General features: G+C 43.6%; 1 protein-coding gene across 1 annotated transcript in view; it reads right to left on the reverse strand.

The window, feature by feature from the left end:
- Window positions 1-8,034, reverse strand: part of LOC126418880 (D-xylose transporter) — a 346,281-nt gene extending 338,247 nt beyond the window's left edge. The window contains exon 1 of the mRNA XM_050085881.1: window positions 7,963-8,034. The gene's annotated coding sequence lies outside the window, so the exon portion shown is untranslated. The remainder of the gene's footprint in view (window positions 1-7,962) is intronic.
- Window positions 8,035-12,024: the final 3,990 nt, after the last annotated feature.

Genomic DNA, 12,024 nt, shown 5'->3' on the forward strand with positions numbered 1-12,024 from the left:
GCGTTCCAAAGCAGCAGAGAACTCCGTTTCCAAGCGCTGTGTAAGACGGCTTCACAGCAGGCGTACCGAGTGGGGAATGACGTAAATGAGGAAATCGATCCTGAGGCGAGTGCGTGGAGGAGTTTAGATTGTCTTTATAGTCCGTGTCGTATTAGAGAAGAACTAGCTCAAGTTGCACATCAGGTTATATCATTTTTCCTCCTCCAATAGTTATGCTAGGAATTCTGATTGTACAGGCGCTCCGTCTGCTAACACAAAAACTAATAAATTCCACGACAGATGTACATTTTCTGCAACAGTGGTAAGAACGTCCCATACAGTAGTATGCCTGCGGTATCTACACTTTCATAGAACGCTAAAGAATCTGCAACAAACTCCGTTCAAAGATTTAACAAGCTGGCTCTATACGTCGCCTACCGTAACCTGTATGGGACGACTATAATGTTTGATAACGGCACCACGCGAAATTGTTCTACCAGACGTCGACATAAAGGTTTTGCTGCAACTATGAAGTATTCTTTTATTACACGGCCATCCACGAAAGGGGGAAGTGGATTTTTCAAAAGTGGTGTAATTTTGTAGCTTATTCGAGCGGCACCTTCACTTGATTTTTTCTTCCCTTGTCCCTTCTTTTCAGAGAGCTTCTTTTCAAGTTTTAAAACCTGTTGTACACGCTCAAATCCTTCACATTTTCCATTTCCGTATTCTTTGGCGTGGTATGACGTGACGGGTGTTCATCCTATGGATCGTCGGGCGCGTGTAGTCTGGTGTTTCAGCTGATATTTACAGTTTCCTTCTTGCGTTGTGTAACTGGAGTCAGCCCAAAGAGACACTAAGACACAAAGGAGTGAAACACATTAGCTGCCAGTGGACGCTGATTTATATCAAAGGGGCAAGTTGAAAATTTCTACTAGGATTGGATTCGAACCCAGGTCTCCTGCGTACTACAAGATTCGGTGACCACTACGCCATCCGGACACAACAGTCGCTACAACCGCACGGACTACCCGACCACGACTCCAGTCCGACGTGGATTCTCAACTTAGAGGACACGCTACTGATGTTGTGCCCCTGCTCGGCAGCCTCATCAGTCGCGGCATCTCGCCGATTGTGTAACAACTCGGGCCTGGTGTGCATCGCGGCTGAACGGATCATTGGCCATCATCACCTTAGTCAAATATGTGGTCTCTGACCTTTCACACATGTCCGAAAAGACACCATATATCATTAATTGGAAAGCGGACAATGAGCAAAGAGAAATTACAAATGAAGCCAGTTTTATAATAGAGCTAGTTTGATAATCGAGGATTTCATTTTGCAGTTTTGAGCGTGGTATCTCTCACAATGTTTCTTACACAAATCACAAACAGTCTTCGTTCGGCTGGTGAAATCTCTTGATTTGGCAGAATCTGTGGTGAAATCCGCGCGTGGCGTAACGCGTTACTACGTGCCGTAGCTTTTAGTTTGCTTGTTTCCATTCGTCCGTCATTATGGCGTCTGTGGAGTAGAAATAGGGCCACATGGCTCTGTACTTCTCGGTGAGGGTTTGACGTCCATTTTCGTCGGGCTTGCTATTTTGCAGCCAATACTGCATTTTGATGTCGTCGATGAAATAGTTTGCCTTGGTTAATACACATGTTAGCCTGGAGGGTACTGACTTCCCGATGCCTAGAAGACTCTTCATGTAAAGAGATTTGACTTTTGCTATTGTTATCAGGTCGCTTAGGGTGAGTTTTTCCCATATGATGCTGAGCCCATAGGCAGCTATTGGGGAAATGGCTGACTTGAACAGTAACATTGCTGTATCCAGTGATATTTGTTGAGGCTGTTGGATGTGGTAGATGGCTTTTAGTGCTACAGCAGCTCTTTCTTTGACATGGTTACTGAAGGATGACAAGGTGGTTTGCAGGGTGAGTCCAAGATACTTGAATTTTGGTACTACCTCTAAAAGTTTATTGTGCAGAGTCATTGTATTTATGGAAGACTGTTTCCCTCCTTTCCTAAAAGAAGTTTGTTTGGTTTTGTTGTGGTTTATTTGTAATCTATTTCTTTTCGCCCACGATGTGAGCCAGTTGAGGACCTCTTGGAGTTCTTCTGCATTTTCTGAGCCTATTGCCAAGTCGTCTGCATAGAGAATAAGTGATGCAGAGGTGTCCCTGATTATGTCTCTGACGTCTGCGTTCATGATTTTGAATAACGTTGGGCTAATTGGATCTCCTTCTAGAACTCTGTTTGTCTGGATTATGTTGGTGGATATTGCTATGCTGTCTGATATTTGGATATTGTTGTATCTGAGCATATTGTGATTGCCAATGGGTGTGTGCCTCCCATCAGATGTTTGTGTTTTTGGACTAGTGTCGCTCTGTCGATGAGGTTAAAGGCTTTGTGGTAGTCCACAGACACCACATACACAAGAAGATACTTCTCACTGTGTCTCTGATCAGACGCCCAGTTTTTTTCCCGTTACAAAAAAAAATGGCTCTGAGCACTATGGGACTTAACATCTGTGGTCATCAGTCCCCTAGAACTTAGAATTACTTAAACCTAACTAACCTAAGGACATCACACACATCCATTCCCGAGGCAGGATTCGAACCTGCGACCGTAGCGGTCACGCGGTTTCAGGCTGAAGCGCCTAGAACCGCACGGCCACACCGGCCTGCTTCCCCGTTACAAACAAAATTAAATTTAGAGCGGAATTTTACGTGGCCATGCGACAGCTCGGTCTAGAACTACTGCAGAGCGATATTCGTTTTATCGGTGTGCGTAAACAGGGTCAGTAAAATACCGAGAGTAAGCTAGAGGTCTGGCAGTGACCGAGCACCGCTGCCGCACGCCGCTATCAGTCAGTGCGGTCCAGAGACGTGCAGTGGCTCAGCAGCTGGTCTACGGGTTACTCCTCGTGCTTTACTGTGCCTGGCAATACGTGTCCATAAAATACCGCACTTGACTAATCTGGAAACGCTCTGTCGAATGGGCACGTAAAATTCCGATTTGAAAATCATATTCTTTGTAATGGGAAACAAATCGACGCCTCCGTCGGCCCTGGGTGTCGCATGAAAGACATGGCCAGCAGTATTTGTTTGAGCTGACTCCAGCTACACTTGGCAAAAACGAAACTGCGGGTATCTGCTGAAGCACCGGAGAAAATGCGTTTGACGATTCTTAGGACAAGCATCCTGTATAGTGCCTTACTAAAACGAACTTCCTGAAAACTTAAGGGTCTTACGTTCCACTAAAGTTTTTGAGAACCTTCCTTTCTGCGTAGCAGCATAAGGTTCCGCTCTCTGCGACTCGCTCTTGCCGCTATTAGGTGACACCGATTTTAAAACTGGTTCTTCCCTATTTCACGGTTGGGCCTTCTCCTGTGTATGAAGTTGGTATCTGTTCTTTCGGCTTCATATAGGTTAGGCTCACCGGCCAATGACCTTCTTCAGTGCGGATGCACTCACATTGCTCAAACTCTTACGGGAATCAGTAGATTGACTGCTGCGGGTAAGAAGTATAGTGGGCTGGGGCACTACAAATGTAGTGTGTGGACAGTAAGTTGGAAATGTGGGTCTCACAGGGAGCGTGCCAGAGATAAGTCCCTGCAGTCGCGCATTCCTCTGTGTCCTCGATGGATCAGTCGGACAGAGCGTCTGCTATGTAAGCAGAAGATCCTGCGTTCGAGTCCCGGGCGGGGTTCACATTTTCAACTGTCCCCGTTGATATTTATCAACACCTGTAAGCAGCTAATGGTCTGGATTTCATTGTAATTTCATTCTTCCCCTGTGTTGTTGTAAGTAGGCTGTTTAGGTTTTTATGTTGGTAACGCCACGTAGCGCTCTATATGAAAATCACTGAATGTGCTGCGTGCAGTCTGTGGCTGGTTTGCATTGTTGGAACTCGCTATTGTAGTTTTAGGGAACTTGGATGTTAACAGCACGTAGCGTTGCGCAGTCGGAGGTGAGCCGCCAGCAGTGGTGGATGTGGGGAAGTGAGATGGCGGGTTTTTGAGAGCAGATGATCTGGACGTGTGTCCATCAGATACAGTACTTTTGTAATAATGGATGTCATGAACTGCTATATACATTATGACTTATGAACACTATTAAGGTAAGTACATTGTTTGTTCTCCATCAAAATCTTTCATTTGCCAACTATGCCTATCAGTAGTTAGTGCCTTCAGTAGTTTGAATCTTTTATTTAGCTGGCAGTAGTTGCGCTCGCTGTATTGCAGTAGTTCGAGTAACGAAGATTTTTGTGAGGTAAGTGATTTGTGAAAGGTATAGGTTAATGTTAGTCAGGGCCATTCTTTTGTAGGGATTATTGAAAGTCAGTTTAGTGTTGATCAGAATAGGTAAAGAGCGAAATGTCTGAGTACGTTCAGTTTTGCTCAGCTGTTTGAAAATCAAATAATGTAAGAGGTTTATCAGCACAGTAATTCAATAATTTTTTTAAGGGGACGTATCATTCTCTTGACCACACTGTGCGCGCGGAATCCCCCTCTCCCAACCACGCCGCAAATGTTCTGCTCGCGAGCAAGAACGTGAACAGGCACGAGCGACTGCGATAACAGTCCAGGAGTTGTTTAGTCTTGCTTTGTAAGAAAGGCGAATGGTAGCACACAACCCGAGCTTCGGCTCTTGGAGGTATTTTTCAGGTAAGCGGCGCTACTGCAGTGGTGTGTGTGAAGCTGCCTCATTGCTTGCCGTCGCTCTCAGACGTCTTGCTGACGCCATCGAGAAAACCCTTCTGTTAGGTGCTGAGGAAAGGCAATCATTTACGAATGGAAACATATTGAGTTAATTGTCTCCATTTCTTACTTGCGTTGTTAACTGACTTTCGGCCTATGAAATAATTGGAAAATTTAAAATTTTCCCGGCGAACTGAATACTGAAAGACTTTTTTTTATATTTAGTCTCGGCTAGACATGTGGGTCGGGCTGATGTCGAGTGAACAGGACATCTATAAATGGGGAATTGCCCAAAATCTGGACATTTACAAAAAAAGTACTTTTTAAAGTTATCACTGATAGAATGTGTAATTTACCAATTACATTAACGGAATGGGAAGATACTCCGATGAAAAGTTAGAAAATGTTTATAGTTGCCATTACTACTAAGAATGCAAGGAAAGAAGAGACAAGCGTGTCTTTTTTTTTTACTAGAATTCCAACTTGCTATACTAAGGAAGGAGGTGTGTTACTCGTCACTCTCGGTCCGCGTTGAACAGCTGAGTAGTGATAAGGCGGTATAAAAAGCATTGTCCTTAGCTCATCGCTTTGTTTTGTAATACAGTTTACAATCCGTGTCAAATCACTGAATATTGTATGATTATATTATTATTAAATATATTACACAGCTGGCATGTGTTTCATAGTGATAAATGTATTCGTAAATATTACACCGTTTTCAGTGAAAAAAAAACAGAAAAAATGGTTTATTGTCAGATGTAGCGACATTTCAAACAGATTATAGTTTTCTATTCTGCTCCTTTCGTTATCAATTTTCGTATGACTGCACTGCTGTGAAGATAAAATGAGAATACTAACTTAAAAAAGGTTTAATAACAAAGAATCTATGCCCAAGACACTGGAATTGTTCGATTCCTATGCTAGTCGATTCCTAGAGAATTCGCTATTGGTGCAATTTTGGAATTGGAATCGGTACGTGACACACCCCTAACTAAAATAATTACGGATAAATTTTTTATTCAAATTCCAGTTATTCTAAGTAAATATTAGTGCTATTGGTATTATTCCAAATAAGTAGTATATAAAATTTTGAGTGGCTGGTAATTACATGTAATTCATGCAAATCTGTGAGTTGTTTAGTTAACTGGAATTAGAAGCACTGGTCTGACCATCTAACAGTCGTTCAAGTTCATGTTGTTGAGTGAGAAGCAACATAAACTCGTCTTTGTGATAGTTACAGTGTTGTAGACAATGGACTATTGAACAGTTACGAGATTGTTAAGAAAAACCACCTGTTTGAAACTTTTTCTGTTTAAAAAGGAAGGTAGTATGTTTTAAATATTGTTTTAAGGAATACTTACAGTCACATTCCAACAAAATGGAAAAGCATATCAAAAAGTGTTCAAGTGCCCTCAGAATTTGGAAAAAGTGCTGAAGTTAGGTATAGTGATTGAGAACAACTTCTTAATTTTTTTTCAGTAGTATAGTGTAAGTAAAAATACCACCAATAGACTAGCTACTTAATATAAACTATTGTTTATTTCAAAAATTATCCTTAAAGTCGAGTGTCGTGTTTTTAATTATGTACCATCCCAAGAATTGGCCATTATAAAAATGTAAAAAGTTACGTTTCCAGTCCAATTTGTTTCCCCTAGTAACCCTCCTCTCAAGCAGCTTTTTCAACTGAGGAAGCAGTTTGCCAAACACTTCCTTCAATACAAAATATCAGCTTAAAATATATTATAAGCGCCACTTATCAAGAAATCTTTAAAGTACATAAGTGTCTGGTGGTTTATCAATTTTAAAATGTTAAATATGTGTGAATTCATGCACTATCGAATAACCAAACACGGAGAATAAAACAAAAAAATGCAATTTCAGAATTAATCTATTGTTGCCATACATTTTGTTTTATTTTAAAACAGTATGCAACTAGCAGCTTTTCCAAATTCTCCAGCGATAAACAAATAAAAACCCAAATTCTTCTCATTTGGGCTCATCAATTTGTCTGCCTGGAAATTCTTTATTGTGAACTATGATCTTTCTTACACTGCAAGAAGTGGCAGATGGATACTTAAAATGAGGAAATTTGGGAAAGTGTAAGGTTTAATAATTCCAGATCCTTTGCATTTTCGCCACCAAAAATTGTAGCTTCTCTATGGAAAAGAGACCTCTTTGTTCCAAAAGCCCTTTCGGTAATAATCGTGGTGCCCTAAAAAATTAGCGCTAGTCCATTCCTGATCACTTCCTCAGCACAAATGCAGGTTCAAACAAGAAGAGTCTAGAACGACCTTGGAAGGTGGAGGGAGATTGGAGCATGACCGGTTCTTAGTGATTTGCCAAAATACAGCATTCCTAAGTAAAGAGATTATATCTCTGTTTGGTGAAAACTCCAATATCATTGTCGACTAAAATGGTTCAGCATTCTTTATTGAAATTTTCAGAATAAATGAACAACATGAGTCTCTTTGAGAACCTGTTTAACAGATCGGACTCCTCCCCCCTCCCCTCGCCCCCCCCCCCCCCAGCCTTTGACAAAATCGTGGCTACGTCCTTGGAGAGTGGGGTACGCAGTACACAGTTCCCGCCCCGGTGGGGGAAGGGGGAGGCGTGGACGGGCGTGGCGGTAGGAAGTGCATCCGGTCACCTCTGCTGAGTCTGCCAAATTCAGAATAACATGCCGAGACCATGAAGACACAGCATGAGACCAGGAAAAAGAAGATGACGTCGTTTCTAGGCGTGAAACTCGAAAAACACACCTGATAATGCTATTATTCTTTGCTTTGTGCATAAAATGGATAAAATGCTATTCTAGCATTCAAAAGCATTGCCTTTTATTGATTCAATTAGACTGTAAATCCTCGGAGAGGTGCATGTGGGACGGCTGGAGCTAATAAAGAAATCAGTTGCATTTTTAATGTTTCTGATCTGCCGATGCACAGTGGCTGCTTGTATCACATTAACGTTGTTTTTTGTTTAGGATCGTCCGTGTGCATTTCCAGAACTGTTCCAAACAGGCTGACAAGTGTGAGTGTGGTTCTGTGTTCCGCAGTGAAAATTTTCATCAGTGCTGCGGGCGTAACAACAACTTGACCAGCGGTACAGCAAGAGCACGTGTTGAGCTGTATCAGAACACACAGCTGAGGCGAAACGCTTCTCGCAAAACAAATCTAATGTTTATTCAGATGCATACGGACGGTCCCATTCTAAGAAAAAGGTAAAACAAAGGGTAGTATGAAGGCGAGACAAATCGCAATCGCCTGCTGTGAGGAGGGCTGGCTCACCGTGGCTGCTGCCCTGGGTCCGGAGGCTGGAGGCTGGAGGCTGGAGGCTGGAGGCTGGAGGCTGGAGGCTTTGGCGCGCGCCGCCCGACTGCGGCCTCTGCTCCTGGCCGCTCCGGACTCTCCGCTGACGTCGGCCGCTCTGACGTCACACCGCCTCCAGCGCCTGCGAAACTGCGAAATGCTGCCGACCGGTTTCTGACGTGTCGAGACGGCGCCGCGCCGCTGTCCTGGAGCGAGCTGGAGCCCGACCACCGCTCTGGAGCAGCCCGGAGCCGTCCAGCGCCGAGCGCCTCCTGCACGCCTCCTAGACGCGCACCTAGGGCACATCATCTGTCGGGGGGTCGCACACTCACACACAAATACAGTGTCCGCCAGAAGAAAGGATACACACTTTAAGGAATGATGAGTATTTCTCATTTATTTATTTTACATTTAATAATTGATCACACGTGTTGTACAACCTTCAGGTTAGCACATGGTTACTTCAAATGTTCAAAATGTTCACCGTCGGCGTCTATACACATAACAGAACGACGAGCGGTCGCCGCAACTGCGTCAGTCAATGTTACAGTGGAAAGAGCTGCACATGTCGCTGTAATCTCCTGACGAAGTTCCTTGGAAACCGTCGAACATTAATTAACGAATACAGACAGCACTCAGAACTGCCGAGCCCGAGCCTTGGTTGGAACGATGGCGTATTAAAGTAAACTTCGACAAGTGCGAAGCAGTTCTGTTTACACGCAGACCGAAACTACTGCGCAAACATTAACACAGTACACAGATAACACTACATAAACGCCGAATACGTTTCCGAGAGAACGTCGGATTCCTAGGTGTCTGGCTGGACCGGAAACTTACATGGGGAGACCACATCGAGTACGTTGCCAACAGAGCGCACGCGAGGCTCAAACAGCTCTACCCAATGCTCAACAGGGAAAGCACACTGAATAGGAGGGTGTCGAGGTCCATATACATGACACTGATTAGAGCTCTGATGACGTACGCAGCTCCCGTCTGGGGATATGCAGCTCCTGCACGACTGCGCCGCCTGCAGATCATACAGAACGAGGTGCTACGAATCATCAGCAACGCTGCGCGCTACACTCTCACCGTGGACCTTCACAATGAATACCGCCTAGAAACCCTCAAGGAAGTATTCAGAAAACACGCCACACGACTGTACAGGAACTCGAGACTGTCGAACAATCCTTTCGTTCTTACTCTGGGAAACTATGATCACTACCATAGGTGGAAGCATAAGCGGCCAAAGACACTGCTAGCTAGGGCATAGCCACCTATGGCAAGCTAACATACACCAACAAGTGACAAACGTCAGCTAGCCCCTGCATATCAGCAACCTTGACTGGATATACCAGCTGCTGTTAAAGCCGACCAACAGGCTACAGCAGGGAAACCGACGAGCTCGCCCACTGACGCACAAACAAATCGCCAGCATCACCCTACACTGTGCATCGGATATATGACCTATTGGACACAAAACGATGATGAACCAAACAGTTGCAAGTGTGCTGACGCTGACCGAGAGTTCCACACCGGCACCCAGCGGCAGCCGCCGAATAACAGCACCGCATAATGTCATGATACCCACTCCTAACAAGCCTACCCTTGCATGGCCTGTCGCAGGCAGCAACACATCCGCTACTGCTCTTACCACCCGACCTAACTATCGCAGACGATTTCTTTCCCTTGGCTCTTGCTTGGCACTTTTTGTCCTCTGCCCTTCAAACCGCTACCCTACGTTCGACGCTTTCGACCCAATTTCCAGATGAGCGCGTATTAATGGTTAATCGCAGTACCCACATTCTGCGACACCTCACTTTAGAGATAAGTAACCTTTATGCACAGATGGCAGTAGACTTTTTGAGTTGGCCATCATGTCGATGTGGGCGTGGAGGGGCTCCAACTCCTTTTTAAAAAAGCTTTTTTAAAATTGAGCTAATAGATCGACTATGTCTGGTTATGTTATCAGCTGCTGGTAGGTAATTCAAATGAGGTTATTTCAGTAATCTACGAGCCTAGAGATAGAGGTGTAGTCGAATAAATATGGAGATGGTAGTTCAAGAACTGCACAAACCAGCATGAAAAACATACACTCGTTATGATTAAAGTTTTGGATGACTTATGGCAGGCGGACGTCTTAGATATGCAGGAATATTCCTAAGTGAACAGTGGATTCAAATGCATTTTAATGGTTATTGATACATACTCCAAATTTGCCTGGGCATCACCTGTTAAAAAAAAACTGGGAAGAGAAGTTACAGTGGGTATGGCGTACTACCGTATTAAAATGCTGAATCCACGTAAACAGAAATTTAATGTGGGTGATTTGGTATGTATATCAAAACACAAGACAGCGTCTGAGATATTCAAGGTTTCCAGAGTGCAGAGAACAAATCCCAGAACTTACACCTGAAAGGATAGCAGTGTTACTGAAATTTCAGCATGCTTTTACACAGAAGAAATGCAGAAGAGCTCAGAGCCACAAGTGTTTCTCATAGAGCGTGTTGTAGGACGTTGAGGAAGTAGAGCACTTGGTTTTCTAACAACACAAAACAGCGGGATGGACGCTGACGATTTGCTGTGTACACAGAGCACAACCAGCACAGCAGCCTAACACGCACGATGGGAGACACATTATAAGAGGTGGTGGTATTCTCGACAAACTTCCTTTGATGAGGCTTGTTTTGAACACGCCACTGCATACGCAAAACTAAAAAATCTCCCAGAATTTAAGCTGCAGATAGAATTTTAGCTGATAACACCCAAGGCAATACGTGTGAGAGAGGATATTAGTATAGGGCAGAAATTGTAGTTGATAAAACCATGCGTGATAAAAATTAGTTGGACTTGAATGTGAATTTCAAGGAGGTTATGAACGCTGCACGTCGTGCACTGAAGAAGAAGAAAACGATGAAGAAGAAGAAGAGGTGTCTCAAAACTGTACCCAGCTAAAAGTGCTCTGATACATAAGGAACGAGTTAAAGCACCACAAGGGTTCTGCCGATACTGAAGACATCAGGCATAATTATCCCCTTTCTCATTCCAACCCTTGAACGTCTCTCAGCGATGGTTTCACTGGCTGGTGCTATTGCGGCTATTGACAGAACAGTGAAGAACACACAGATCTCCCTGGAGCAGCTAGAGGAAGCAAGAAGACATGATGGAAACAGCAACCATCGGAAAATGACTGTAACGGAAACTACGCAAGAGAGGACTAGGTCTCTCCATAAGGAAAAGGGAAAGCCTATTATCTACCCTACCGGATAGACCGCTTGCAAATAAAGATCTGCACAAATTTGTTGGGAAAACAACTCAGCAATCCAAGATTCCATGCTGTGATTATGCGGGATACATACCAGAGACTATGTGTAAATCTGGAAAATGTGGAATAGTGAATTTAGATGTTTATGGGGGACCAGGAACCCACTGGGTGGCAGTCGTTAAGAATAATATAAATAACGTCTACTAATCCAACTCATTTCGAGACCTGCAGCCACCAGAAGAGATACAACAATACTTCACGGTCAAAAGACGTCTGTTCTACAATTTACGTCTAATGAAGACTTTAATACTCATATGTGTGGGCATCTGTGCATCATGTTGTTTTTAATATTTACGAATCAGAATATATAAAGACATGCCTTAAACATCCACTCATCAGTTGAAGTTCAGATGTAGTGTCATATAGTCTGACTTTAAAAGAACGATCGTCAATGTCATGAGTGAATTGCTTCCCACGATTGATTTAAGCAAGTGGAGTATTTAGGTTCCTGGACTGGAGGTATACGTATAACAAAATTTGCGAATATCACATATGCAAACAATAAACATCATCTGGAAATTAATGGTGGAAAATAAATTGTAAATAATAAGTGGTGTATGCGATACTGACGATTTAAACAACGTTTTGAAATGGTCTGACAAAGGGATTGTGCTGCGTGCAAATAAAAGCACCGAATGCAGCGATTGACGTAACCAGATAAGTTCAGTAGGACGGCTACTGGGTTTCACAAAAGGACGGGTTTTATACAAGGACTCTAA

This window comes from Schistocerca serialis, chromosome 9 (genome assembly GCF_023864345.2).
Source record: "Schistocerca serialis cubense isolate TAMUIC-IGC-003099 chromosome 9, iqSchSeri2.2, whole genome shotgun sequence".
In the NCBI taxonomy this organism is placed as follows: Eukaryota; Metazoa; Arthropoda; class Insecta; order Orthoptera; family Acrididae; genus Schistocerca; species Schistocerca serialis.